Source organism: Aythya ferina, assembly GCF_964211825.1.
Source record: "Aythya ferina genome assembly, chromosome: 1".
NCBI lineage: Eukaryota > Metazoa > Chordata > Aves > Anseriformes > Anatidae > Aythya > Aythya ferina.
The window spans coordinates 112,630,998-112,645,241 of record NC_140296.1 but is presented as its reverse complement, the minus strand read 5'-3'; the positions used below and the strand labels follow the sequence as shown (position 1 = coordinate 112,645,241).

At 37.0% G+C, this 14,244-nt stretch overlaps 1 long non-coding RNA gene across 2 annotated transcripts in view; it reads left to right on the top strand.

Moving 5' to 3' along the window:
* Nucleotides 1-14,244, top strand: part of LOC311444531 — a 232,272-nt gene that overhangs the window by 199,523 nt on the left and 18,505 nt on the right. For both annotated transcript variants that reach the window (XR_014697924.1, XR_014697925.1), the window contains exon 5: nucleotides 2,767-2,838. This is a non-coding gene — a long non-coding RNA (uncharacterized lncRNA). The remainder of the gene's footprint in view (nucleotides 1-2,766; nucleotides 2,839-14,244) is intronic.

The following is a 14,244-nucleotide window of genomic DNA, read 5'->3' as shown; positions in this document are numbered from 1 at the left end:
AGGCAGCCATGCATCCTCCCAATGGAAGCTCTGCAAGGGTTCATTTAACATCCCTTAAAGCATGTCTGTAGTAGCTGGGCTAATTACCTCTTACATACAAATCTGTCTAATTTTGGACTGAAAGAGCATTTTGTAGAGGCCTAAGAAAAAAAAATTGCTGCTTGACTGCATGGAAGAAGTGTGACAAGGCAAGGCTGTCTGCTAAAATTTAAACCTTGGAGGTGAAGAGGAGGGCTTCCTCCAGACTGAAAAAGAAGCTGTAAATAGAAGAATGGCACACATTTATAGAAGTATAATATTGCTGAATGCAGGAAAAGATCCGTGACAATGAGATTTATTATGCTGTGTGGCAGTCTCCTGGGGGAAGATGTGAAAGCCCCGATCTTTTAGTGCAATTTGAAGCACACTGAACAAAAGAAGATGTATTGCATGGAAAAGTCTTGCTTTGACAGGAAGATAAAACAGATGGACCGATAGATCCTTTACAACTGCAAATCTCTGATTCTCTGGCTTGGAGGTCCCTGTTGCTTAATTAGTTCCATTAGTTTCAGTTGAACTGTTATGATGTGATAGTTATTGTGCAAAGTTAAATCAATAGACATGTGTCTGTACCACACTGTAGTCTACATTGTATGGAGTAGGAAAAAGATGGGGAATTCACTGGCTATGTAAAATTTTCACCTTTGAAATTTAAGAACAAAAGGGAAACTGCTAAAATGTAAAAAGTGGTACACTATCTCATATGCAGCAAGGTTATACTGGAGAACATAAAACCTTGCAGCTATGCTAGCCAGTATCACTGGGTTGTGGTATCACTCCTTGGAGAGAAATTACAGTTAGCATAGTGGATATCATAAATAGTATGCCAATTGCTGACCACCAGTTTCCAGGGAGGAAAATGTGGTGAGCGTATAAACAACCATGACTTTAACATGGACTTAACTACTATATAGTGTTTCTAATAAATACAAATTAATGTATAGTGGCTGAGCAAGTTTATTAATATGGTAATTGTAGTTCAGTAATCTAATGTGCAATAGCTCTGTTTAGTCCCTGTTTTAATTTCCAGTGGAAAACTTCAGGGGAACTTAATGATCATATGTCACTGTAGTGAGATCTTTATGAAATACTGAGAGTCTGCTGAGTTCCAGCTCTCCATTTCATTGAGCTTCAGCTCAGGCCAGTGAGGACTCTACTGCTTACTATCTGGACAACGAAGGCAGGCACAAGCTCTGTTTCAGACTACAACAGGAAGACCACCATCAATAGAAACTCCTTATCTCTACACCTCTCCCCTTTCTTTTTTTTTTTTTTTTTTTTTTTTTTTTCCTCCTCCCTCTCTCACTGTGTGTAAAGAACAAAATGACCTCAACACACCTTTTTGATTCTGAGGCTCCTCAATCAACAGGGCTTTGCATCAGGAGAAGATGGTAACTGGTGTTAACAGTCCTCAGGTCTGTTTGGTACCTGGCTTCTCAGTTGGGATAAGTACAAGGATGGTTTTGATGATGTGAACACATCCACAAACTGATAATTGGATTTACTTCTATATATTTGGAGATTTCTTTAATATTCTAGACTACCTACTTCATTGCATAGTTCTGTTCTTCACAAGTACTGACAGGACAACTATATTATTCTACTTCCATGGAAAGGAGAAGATAGAGAAAGCAGAGTGTATCCGTCTCAAATTTGGGTTGAGATTTGGTTTCTTTTCTTGTTTGGTGCACATTTCTTGTGGAACCCATGGTCAGCCTGTGTTAGGTCTTCTAATAAGGTACATTTAATGGCTACTGCAGGGCTCTGTGTTTCTGAAACTTTTCAGTAACTTTTCATTACTTGAAAAACACCTAGAGTACTTGCAAATAAGAAACAGTATTATAAGGTTCTCTATCAGGTTTAGTCACATCACTTAGACCTTACACTGTTGTACAGATGTAGCTTGTCTGAATTACAGGTCATAGATTCCTACTGTCCTATAGAATTAGTTTATTGATGATTATGTTTTAAAAAGTGACTTAGACAAATAATGCAGAAACTGAGCTTTCTTAAGGTCACAAATTTTGCCGTTCTTGCTCTCAGAAAAGATTTATTTCATTCACCCATTTGTGAGTCAGTATAATCATTGTAAAAAAACTTTCAATATTTAAAAAGTTTTCGTTTAAAAACTTGGATTTTCAGCCTTGCATTCTCATCACATTTAACATGCCATGAGAATTCAATATATCAGTGGATACAGATCTTTCATGAATGTAAGTTATTTTTCCTTATAACTTAATTGCCCAGATCATTTTGATGCTTCAAGGCAATGTTTGAGCAGCTGTGAAAAAAAATTTGCATGTCCACAGAGTACGATATTGTACACAGTACAGGCATCTGCAGGGAAACCAGCCTGTCTGAATGTACTTACAGCCCTGCTCAATTAAATAAGGTATGTATCTATTCTACAAAAATACACTATTCCACAACAACTTAAACAGCTTTCCAAGATGGATTGGTATGTAAGGAGATAACCTGCTTACTTATCTTTGGGCTTCATGCCAAAGGGATCTGAATATTACAAACCATCTAATATCTTTTACAATGTTTGGAAGGTTAGAATGGCATCCAGTTTGAACAGTTGTTTGGAGAAAGATGCCAAATTTTGTCTTGGTGACATAAAATGCCCTAGCACAAAGAAAGAACAGTACTAAAACTGGAGGAAGAAGAGATAAACTGAGACCTCTATCAACAGGAAAAAATGACATCTCTTTTCATTTACTGCAGGCGCTGTGTTTGACAACTCTTAGCCTCTGGAAGATGCTCTTTTTAAGGCAACCTGTTCTTAACTTTAATTAGGTAAGTGGCATATCCTGTTCTAGATAGGTTATTCATACCTAGTTCACGTATTTGATTTGTGTCAGTATGTCAAGCAGAGGCCAGACACCTTTAATAGGAGACAGTAGAGATATATAAAGTGAATCAAAGCTTTACTCTTACTACTCTTACACCTGCTTCTAACAGGCTATCCTGCAAAAATGGAGGTGCCCTAGATTGAGCTGCTGAACAGTTTTAAGAATCAGTGCAGGCTTCTTGCCCAATTCTATTTAGCTGAGGTCATGGACACACATCATCCCCCAGCCACACGTGTTTGCTGACAAGGCACCATAAGCTTTCTTTCAGCCTAACACCATTTCCCTGAATCTGGTTGACATTACAGCAGGTGTAACAGGTCCTGTGAGCGCACTCTACTTCCTTTAATTGAAGAAGAGCTGCATTACTTTAAATGGTCAAATGAAAAAGTTTTGCTGATACCAGCAAATTTTCATGTCTGCATGGAAGGGAAGGGGAAGAGAGGGAGAGGGAAATTCCCCACTTTTTTCAGTACTGTACATCCCCAGTAAGCTGAATTGAGCTCCAACAAGGGGCACTCCTAGAGACTGTAAATGGCAATAATCTGAGGTATTCTACGTGACAAGGTTGAAGTACTCCCTGCACACAGCAGTCATCACTCATTTTTTCTGTGCTGCTCCCTTCTCTACTGGTTCTGTTCACAAAGGCTGCAAAACTTTCAAAGATGGCAAAAAAACAGTTCTAGAGCCAAATGGTAGAAGGAAATAAAGATAAAAGAGATGAAATAACCAAAGTGGCATAAAAGGTACAGATAAAGATGGATATTACTTCTGCAATGTAAACAAATGTAACTTCCATTTGCATCTAATAAAACAATTGACTAGCCCAAGGAAACATAAATGGCTCAACAAAAAGTATATCCTTTATGAGGGATGGAATTTGTAGTAGGAAAGTAAGCATTTCACTTCTTTGTTCATAACATTATTTTTGGTGACTCCAAATTTATTTAGACTTCTGTAAATTATGATTTTTTCCAAACGCTTTGTAGAAAGGAAGATAAGTAACTTTCTTTTATTCTTGTAGCTGAAAAAATTGGCTTACCTCCACTTGCAATATTTCCAGCTTTTTTCCATTTATATTACTTTCTGTTTCATATGCTTCTGACCATATTTACCATAATTGCCAAACACCAGTGCGATATATTAAATGAATCTTGAAAACCATCTATTTTTTATATTTTTTTTTGAGCTAACATTACAACTTTTGGGTCTGATAGTTCTTAAAATTACTTTGTTTTCGAAAGCATAAGGAAATATTTTAAAGTACTATAGACACTTCATTTCTATTGTTCTTTCAGTGAGTATTATGTTTTTAAATATTTAATAATATTAAATTGATACTGGTTTTGATGACATGCAACATTTTCCAAATAGTGCTTTTTCTATTTATCCTTATAGCTTTTGAGAAAGTATACAGAAACCAAGGCAAAATGGACTCCAGTTTTGGTGTCTCCATTTTTGACACTCTTTTCTGATCCATGCTAAGTAGGTTAATTCATTTTGTTTCAGAACATTATTGTGAATGGTAGCATGTCATTAAATAACCTTACACATCAGAAACAATGAGAATAATGGTATTGCCTTTACAAACACTATTGTCTTGACACTTCACAGATTATATTTGCAGAGGTACTATGGTTTTGGTGCTTTCAGGATGTTCTAAACACGGTGTTAAATGAAAGCATTTCAATTCAATTCTCCTAAATAATTCTTCAGATATTTTTCAGCAGTTGAAAAAGTAAATTAAAACGCATGAATTTTGCTGTACGTTGGGCTACTATCTGTGCTGAAGAACAGAAGCTCTGCCTTCTGGTTTTGACTAGGCAGAGTGGGAGTTTCATTTGCAGCAAGAAGTCTACAAAGCCAGAAAATAGATACAGCATAGCAAATAATGTTAATAAAAATGAGTGAAAGTGTATGGAAGTAAAATTTAGAACTATCATCTAAGGTTATGTGAAAAACAATAGCATAGCATGCTAATTATACAGGAAGTAGCAATAAAAAGGTTACCTCTTTTTATTGTAAATGGCTTTTGTCTAGTCAAATATCCAAAAGAAAAGAGAAATCCACTTAGGAATACCAAGCATTTAATGTTAACAAAGCCACATCTGCAGTACTGTAGAGTACAATATACATTTTAAGAAATATCTGGTAAATGAGAAAGGAGTGGAAAAAAGGGTGAAAATGGATGGCTGTCTGCTGAAGGAGCTAATTAATAGCACAGCCTGTTAGGAAAATATAAGCAAAAATAATGTGACCTAAGGAAGATTTAAAAAAATAAAAGGATTAATGTTAACGATAAGCTTGCTCAACAAATAATTCTCCTTTGAAAACTGTTTTCTAGAGTGCTTAGTGAACACTGAATACTTAGCAGCTCTCTGAAACCTGCTGGTCGGAGTGTCATGAAGTCATTTTGGTGTGCACAGCAGATTGATTAAGTGATTGATCAAGCTGAGAACTGAACTCTGGTGTCCAAAATCATATGTACTTTGTTATCAAGAAAATTATCTTGTATAAAGCTGTGTGCTACCATGTCCAAAATGCTTTAAATGCTTATTCAATCCTGCATGTCTTTATTCTACACTGCAATTTAAAAGACAGATCATCCTCCTGACCCATCTGAACAGGGTATGTTTATCATCCAGCACTCTGCAACTTACAGTCCTTTTTCTGAGACATTTCAGTGACACCATTATAAAGAAAACAGGAAATAAAGCATGTGCATTCATTAACTATTTGTCAGCTTACAAATGGAATTTCTGCCATTTGGAATTATGTGAAAAAAAAAACAAAACAAAACAAAACAAAATTCAGGAATGCAGAGGAAATGAAGAACTCAACCTCATTTTGGCAAACACATGCTCATGTTTATTTATTCTTCTTTACATAATGTAACAGGGATGTAGACAAAGCAGTGACATTTAATGCCTTCTTCGCCTCTACCTTTAACTCTGATAATGGGCCCTGGAACCCCAGAGCCCTGAGTTGGAGGACCATGACTGAGGTAATGATGAACAGCCAGACAACCCCGAACTTTTCCAGGATTTGCTGCTCCAGCTGGATGCATGTAAGTCTATTGGGCCTGATCAGATTCAATCCAGGGTACTCAGAGAGCTGGCTGATACACCGCTCGTAATTATTTTTCAATGATCTTGGGAATCTGGATAGGTCTCAGTCAACTATAAACTGGCAAATGTCCCAGTTTTGAAGAAGGGCAAGAAAGAAGACCCTGGCAATTAAAGGCGTGTCAGTCTCACTTCAGTGTGTGGTAAAATTATGGAGAAGATTATTCTGTGAGTTATTAAAAAACACCTGAAATACAACGCAGTCATTGGTCACAGCCAACATAAATTTACAAGGGGAATTCCTTTTTAACGAAATTAATTTCCTTTTATGACAAGGTTACCCACAGAGTTGACCAATGCAAGCCAGTAGATGTAATATTTTTGTTTTTCAGCAAGGCTTTCCATACTGTTTCTCACAGTATCCTTCTGGACAAAATGTCTGTCATACAGCTAGATAAATGTATAATGTGATGGGTGAACAATTGGCTGATGAGTCAAGGATTATAGTAAATGGAATTACATCAGGCTGGCGGCCAGTCAGTGCGGTTCCCCGGGGCTCCATTTTAAGTCTAGTTTTCTTTAATGTTTTCATAAATGTATGGATGTAGGACTTGAAGGCATACTATGTTTGCAGTTAACACTAACTTGGGAGGAGCTGTTGACTCTCTCAAGGGAGGAGAGACTTTACAGAGAGATCTTGACAGATTAGAGGGCTGTAAAAGCACCAACTGTTTGAAGTTTAACAAGGAAAAGTGCTGGGTCCTGCACCTGGGGTGGGGCAACCGTTGCTATATGTACAGACTGGGGGACGAGAGGCTGGAGACCAGCCCCACAAAAAGGGATTTGGGGGTTCTGGTTGGCAGCAAGTTGAATATGAGCCAGCAGTGTGCCCTGGCAGCCAGGAGGGCCAGCCCTACCCTGGGGTGCATCAGGCACAGCGCTGCTAGCTGGTGAGGGAAAGGACTGTCCCACTCTGCTCTGTGCTGCTACAGCCTCACCTTGAGCACTGCATGCAGTTTGGGGAGCTACAGTATAAGAAAGATATAAAACTATCAGAGAGTGCCTAAAGGAGGGCTACAAGGATGGTGAAGTGCATAGAGGGCAAGATGTATGAGGAGCAGCTGAAGTCCCTTGGTTTGTTCAGCCCAGAGCAGAGGCGGCTGAGGGGAGGCCTCATGGCGGCCAGAAGCTCCCTCACGAGAGGAGCGGAGGGGCAGGCGCTGAGCTCTGCTCTCTGGGGACAGCAACAGGACCTGAGGGAACAGCATGGGGCTGGGACAGGGAAGGGTCAGACCGGGTGTTAGGGAAAGGTTCTGCACCCAGAGGATGGTTGGGCACTGGGACAGGCTCCCCAGGGCAGTGATTATTTCATTGAGCCTGATGGAGTTCAGGAAGCATTTGAACAATGTGCTCAGATACAGGGTTTGATTTTGGGGTGGTCCTGTATGAAGCCAGGAGTTGAACTTGATGATCCTTGTGATCCCTTCCTGACCAGGATAGTCAGTGATTCTAAGGAACCCCTGAAAACTCTTCCGTGCTTCCAATTTCAGACTAATTTTTTCTAACTTTGTAAGTTTCATAAAGCTCCAGCTATAAATTATAGACAGTTGGTAAATGATTCAAAGCAGTTCAGGTAATTATTGCTCATGTATCATAGAACGGTCAGTAGCATGCAACATTAAGCTGAGTATAATCATGTATCATAATTGGCTAATTCCTTGTACTCTTTCCTTTCCTTCTTTAAATAAGCTACTCGCATGTGTACTTCTTCATAAAATCTATCAGCTAATAATTAACATGCTATGGAAATATAGATCACATTTTGTATTAAAGTTTCATTTTCCATGAAATCTAATTTCTTATTTCTTATGAAGAAAACACAACTGTCTACTTAGTGGGACATCACAATATATATTTTTATTTTAGCAAGCGTGACATGTTTGATTATAGGAAGTCAAACATGCTGTCTTTGTGCCAAAAATTAATAGACCTTTCTGTTTCATTTCTTTTTCAAGAAGATATTTTACCTTTTAGTGCATGGGAACCTTGCATGTTTTCACAATGTATAAGAAAAGGTGCAAAAAGAAAACCTTCATATGCAGGTAAAATTTCTTGTATCCACAAGAGCCGCTTGAATGCTCCTTCTGCATTTACTTTTAACCAGAACAGATTGAAAATGTTAGCCCTGAAGTAAACAGATGGTGTCAATAATGACTGATACTCACTGGAGTTCTATAAACACACGCATATTAATAGGCCGTCAAACAGCCCATATTGTAATCAAATGATACAAGTTACCTACAGGAATAAAACATGAGTAAGACCAAAGTGTTTTAGAGTCCAAGTGCCTAAAATTGGTCTTTTCATTGCATACTCTTCTAATGTAGCTTGTTTGGGTTTGGTTTGGATTGTTTTCAATGTTTTTAATAATCATGTAACAGTAAGGTTACATTAACGTGCCAACTGCTCTGAATGTTACCAAGTCTTTAAAGAGTACCACCCCCAAACCAATGTCATGTCTGTGCTGACAGATACAGAGTGTTGGGCAAGTGAAACTTATGCATTAGCATCCCTGCCTACGTAATGACTCTATTCTAATAAACATTAAGATACGGAAATAGACCGATTCCCATTCTATTTACAGCTTGTTCACCTCATACTCTAGATGTCAGATTTCTAAAAAGGAGTCAAACAGTCTGTTTTTATGGAAGCCTTTAGGACAGTGCAGCGAGAGAACTCATGGTAAGCCATGGAGGCCCTAGTTCATGCATGTCACTGAAGTGGATGGACATGCATGTGCTGTTTGGTAAGGCACTAGTTACTGAGTCAGTAGTTACTTAAACAATGAAGTCATTTGACAGTGTTTTAGGAAAGGCAGCTGCTAAATTAAATTAATTTATAAATTGATCCATGAGAATGTTTTAAAATATATCTCATTTAGGATTCTGTTGTCTCAACTGATGTGACAAGTCCTGATTGCTAAATGAGATCTCCTTCCCTCTCACAAGTATAGAAAAAACACTTGCTATTTTGATACAATTAAGATAATGACTGCATAAAAGCCTACATGAAAATATAGATTATGATCAGTGATTTTCATTATTAACACAATTCTGTGTAACTAACATTTGCCTAGATTCCCAGCACCACAGTCCTGCTGCTTACCATTCATAAAGCTAACCTATGTCAGCAGACAGACTCATTCTGCAGCACAAGGTTATATATGATATTCAAAGACAGGATATAAGAGAACCTCTATGTATATATGCATTTTGGATGTGTTAAAGCTGCACTGTAATCAGAGATGTAACAGAGTTTAGATTTTCATGCGGGATTAATACAGTAGGATATGTCTTGATAGCACAGTTGATAATGGATACAGAAAATTCTTTGCTGATACCTACTTAATTTCTATCGAGTGGATTCTGTTTAATAAGTGCACAGACTGATACCTGTGGACTAAATACTTCAGTATTCTTCTTTTTGTGAAAGTGTGGGGACGTGTGTAAAATTAGATGCTACCAAAACAGAACTCAATGCTTAAGTCTTAGTTTCCAACTTAAAAAGTTATAAATGACTTCACAAGAGGCTAGACAATGGAGTATTCCAGATAGTCAGATCAAATGACTTGCATAGTGAATGCATGAAGTAGAAGAGCTTAATTTGATTCTTAGTACTTTTATTCAAATGAACATAATCTCTGTTTTAAGCAGTCTCAGTGGTTGTATGTGCTGATTGCTGAAATAATCTGATTTATATAGAAAAGAAGCACTGGCTGAAGCTTAACAACATCAAATCTTATTTCAAAAGACATCTTTGTACAAGCTCACAACACCATGCTCCTGTCTTTACCTTAACATCAGTTTTCTGAAGTTCAGAAATATAATCTCCCACTGCTAATTGGTTATATGTGCTTTTTACTACTTGGATTATATGAATTACCTAATCTTATTATTTTTTGACAGAACCAAGGATTTACTGTCAAAAACAGTAAATCTTTAAAACTCCTTGAAAAGCATGATACAGTGGGGAAAAAAAAAAAAAAAAAAAAAAAAAAAAGTTCTTTAATGATCCTAATACAAAAACAGAATTTGGAAATGATCAGTCCTTCCAATTTTTAAGTATCTACCTCATGTGGTGCTTGGGGACATGGTTTAGTGGTAGACTTGGCAGTACTAGGTTAACAGTTGGACTTGATGGTACTAAAGGTCTTTTCCAACCTAAATGATACTATGTTTATATGATAATATGAATTAGCTTCTATATAGCAGTGCATCTTCTTTGTTTTTATAGAAGTGATTACATGAATTAATAAGTACCTCTCTATGTTCTTGCTCTTCAATGTATTTAAACCCTGTGATTTTTTGAGGATCTCATTCTTTTCAATATAATTCAGAGGTTTCGGTTATCGTTTTCTAGAACATTTCTTCAACTTTCTGGGCAAAGGCAAGCTGGGCAGGGAGGTTTACTTTAATTTATCCACTGGAAAGGCTGCACTATAATTTAAGCCCAGTGCTAAGAACATTAATTCTCAATATTCATTAAAAATTCCCTGCAGGTAATGAGTCAAATGTCTGCCAGCTAGGGTTTTTAATCCAGTGATAGCATGATTTTTGCCTTTCTGTCTGAAACAGACTGTGCAGATTTCATTCAAAGACTGACAGTTCACTATCAGACATCCACAGCAGTGATGAGTTCACTGAAGAACCTATATGGAAGAGCAAATACTGATGAAGTACTAGGTAAATCTAGGATATGAAGCTAAATGAACTCTTGTAACAGACATTGCTCATTTTAATTTCCCTTTCTTAAATTTGATTTTACAATTTCCCTTTATAATGTAGTAAAAGGGAGGTATTTTCCAGATTTTATTTTATTACACATTTTCCATATTATTAGGGCATTGGGTAGAACTAATTCCTTCATCTACTGTTTTTCCTTCATTTTCTTCTGATGCATAAATAAAAGAATTCAGAACATACGTAATTCCCACTTCTAAGTGTCAAATATTTTAAGTATTTACTAGTGTTTCATCTCATATTACTGTGTGCTTAGAACTGTCATGTATATTCTGCTTTTCTACTCCAGTTAAATCAATTACTACAAAAAAGAAAAAGCTGTATATGTTTCCATGGGTATCACTTAAGATTCAATATTCAAGAAAACATAATTTTGGTTCAATATATATTAGGTAATGTAAGGATATATAGTCTTTGAGGAAAAAATGGAATTATAATTTTCCAGTTAAAATAACATATTAGATCAGCACAGTGTTAAATTAAAGGACCAAGCCAAAGAAAAATCATTTGAAGTTCCTGGATGTATATATTACTGCATACATAAACTGTAGACATGGTATATTGATCTATATTGGCCTAGAGGCTGACAAGAAATTTTGGGAACAAAACTAAAGGTCTTGGATATCAGCTAAGTTCAACTGACATACTAGAAATTGTCTGAAATGGTGGCTCAGCGATCTGGATAAACTTAGAGTCATCAGCACAAAATGCTTTTGGTTCAGAGTGAAATTGATGAGGAAGAACTTCCATACTGAGATATTTTTTTTTTCTATTTGTAGCAGGTGGTGCATAGGTCAGTGACATTTTTAAGCACAAGACTCATGTTCCCTTAAAACTAATTAAATATTAATTCTGGAAAAGTTGCATTACCTTTTACGTGCCTCTGACTGAGCTGGATCAATTCTAACTGTTTTTCTTCTTCGCCTTACTTCCAAGCAAAAGGTTGGCTTGGAATAAATTCATCCACTTGGGTAAGACCTTTCTACCCACCACTTTCTTTCCCACCACCTTTTAATTTCTGAGACTGCCAAAACCTGTCCTGGAAGAGAGACTTGGGTAGTAAATGTTAAGCATGCCTCACTGTTCTTGCTCCTATGAGATTTTGACTGTTTTTTGAATGAAGGTCTGCCACCTTCATTCCCGAAAGTGTTGTAGTCATTTGTAGTTGTACTCAGGCACAGCTATTTCATTTCTGTCCCATCTTTCCTGGAGAACATTGGTTTTATATGTGCCATTGAAAACAAGGTGAATCTCACTGTGGTTCTTAGATTATAGTTACTTTGTTAATGCATAGTAAAAGCATTTTAAAGATTCAAAATAGTTCAATATCTCTGTACTAGGCAATGGTATCTGTCACTTTTTTTTTTTTTTTTTTTCCCTCTGAATTATGCAAAGAGGTTCCAGTCAGGATTGGGAATCCATTGCACAAGTATTTTGAAAAATTGTACGTGACCTGAAAAAAACTAATTATAAAGTTTTGGGGCCATTTCCTAAGTTAAGGAAATAATTATCTGAGGCAAAAACCTCAGGGTATTTGTCTTACCTCTGTGTCACATTTCCCTATATGTTCATTCAAAGTGTATCTTACAGCTTTCTTCTTTTTAATGCTAGGGTTTGCTTTCTTTTATATTTTTTCTACAAACATTTCACTGTGCACATATTGTACTTACCTCAATCTAAGATTTTGAGGCATGGTACTTTCATGCTTTGTAAGAATTTCCAGAGGTTTATTTTGAACCTTGTTATTTTGATAGTTCTTTATTCTGTCAGCAGTGACTGGAATAGGATGGTACTCAGGGGAAACAGAGGTATGCACCACTACAAAGTCTGTGTATTTTCTGAGATCCCTTATGCTGGGGTTATGACTGTCTCTAAATAGACTTGTCTAACTTCACATTCTGTCAGTCATTCAAAATAAAAGATCTACATTCAGTCTTCATTCAGTCCCTAGGAGAAACCAGACCAGACATCCTAAAAAAATAAATGTAGGAAATTGCACTGTGTTGTGCCGCTTAAGTCTGAAAAAGGATAGAAAATCCATAGCTTTGTATTGTTTTTCTTCTTTCTGTGCAGAGATGGGCCTTCTGTATGCAGTACTATCAGCACGTGCAGCTTCCCCAAAATGCTGTTGGCCAAATTCATCCTTAGTGCAAGGCCACCAATTATTGGAGACTCACTTTGGATTAATGTGATACTATACCTAAAACCGATAATAGTAATAATAGATGTTAGGGTCCCATAGTGAAGTCATACTGTTTTCTCGGACAAAGAAATCATGTGTAGATGGTAAAAGTTAAAACAGAGTAAATTACATGACTAAATAGACAAGGAACTGTCTTTGCCCCAGAGGACTGACAGCAAGATTGATTTTACCAAAAGCAAACATGAAGTCACTTTTGTTTTCCTTCTGTTCATTATACATTGACTATAGTAGGGACAGGAATTTTACTGTGTCTCCTTCCACGCAGTAGGTGCAAAGGAGGAACAAGGCCAAGATGCTCCATGGATTGTTGCTCCAGCAAATCCAACAGATCTCAGAACTCATCTCTATGTGTTTTAGCCCATGACAAACTAGTACCACGTTATGTTGCATGGGTACACATGCAGAGTACCCATTTCTTCCTCAAACATGGGCTACTGAGTAAAGACCATCTGCTATTAAATAATACCATATCAAAATAAAATTTGAGCATATTTTAACTGTTCTCTCAAGACAGAAAAAGGGTAATAGTTCCCCAGGTGCCAGTGGCCTGACCCAAATCCAGCTGAGGAGATGTCTTAAGATCTGATTATCTTCACATCAGCTGGATAGAAGAGCTCCATCCTGTTCAGTGTCTGATGCAAGAAAGATTGAATTAAGGTGAGCAAGGATTTTGGGAAAAAAAAGAATTTCCTAAAGGAGAGCAAACTGAGGGAAAAGGATAAGGTTAGCTTGGTAAGCTTTTTAAAAGCTACCTCACAGTTGAATCCTCATCGCAGTAACCATCAGTGAGCACAACAGAGAATATTACCATTATCATTTTCTGTGTACTGAACAGGTAATGCTGTTTTAAAGTGATCTTTGCATAGGCTTATTGCCAGATGACACTGGGAAGTTATTGCTTTGTTCATGTTTGACTGGGACTGTTTTTCTCCTTTATTTTTTGCTGGAGAGTCTCACTGGCTTATTATGTATGAACATTTTCCTGCATGCCCTTCCAAGAAGCATGGGAGCCTTGTGCTTATTGTCTTCCTGTCTGTATGTCTCTTCTTAAAGGTTTCTCTCAGTGAAAAGCATATCAATAGCTGTCACATTATTTCCATCTAATTCATTTCTGGCCCATACTTGCGAATCTATGCTTTCTCACTAGAAAATAAATTGCAAAATCACTGACCTAGCAAAACAGTCAGGAGCTGAATAAGGGGTAAAGCGGAAAAGAAAAAAAAAAAAAAAAAAAAAAAAAAGTGACTTATAAGTTAAGAAAAAGAAATAAAATGTACAGTTTCAAA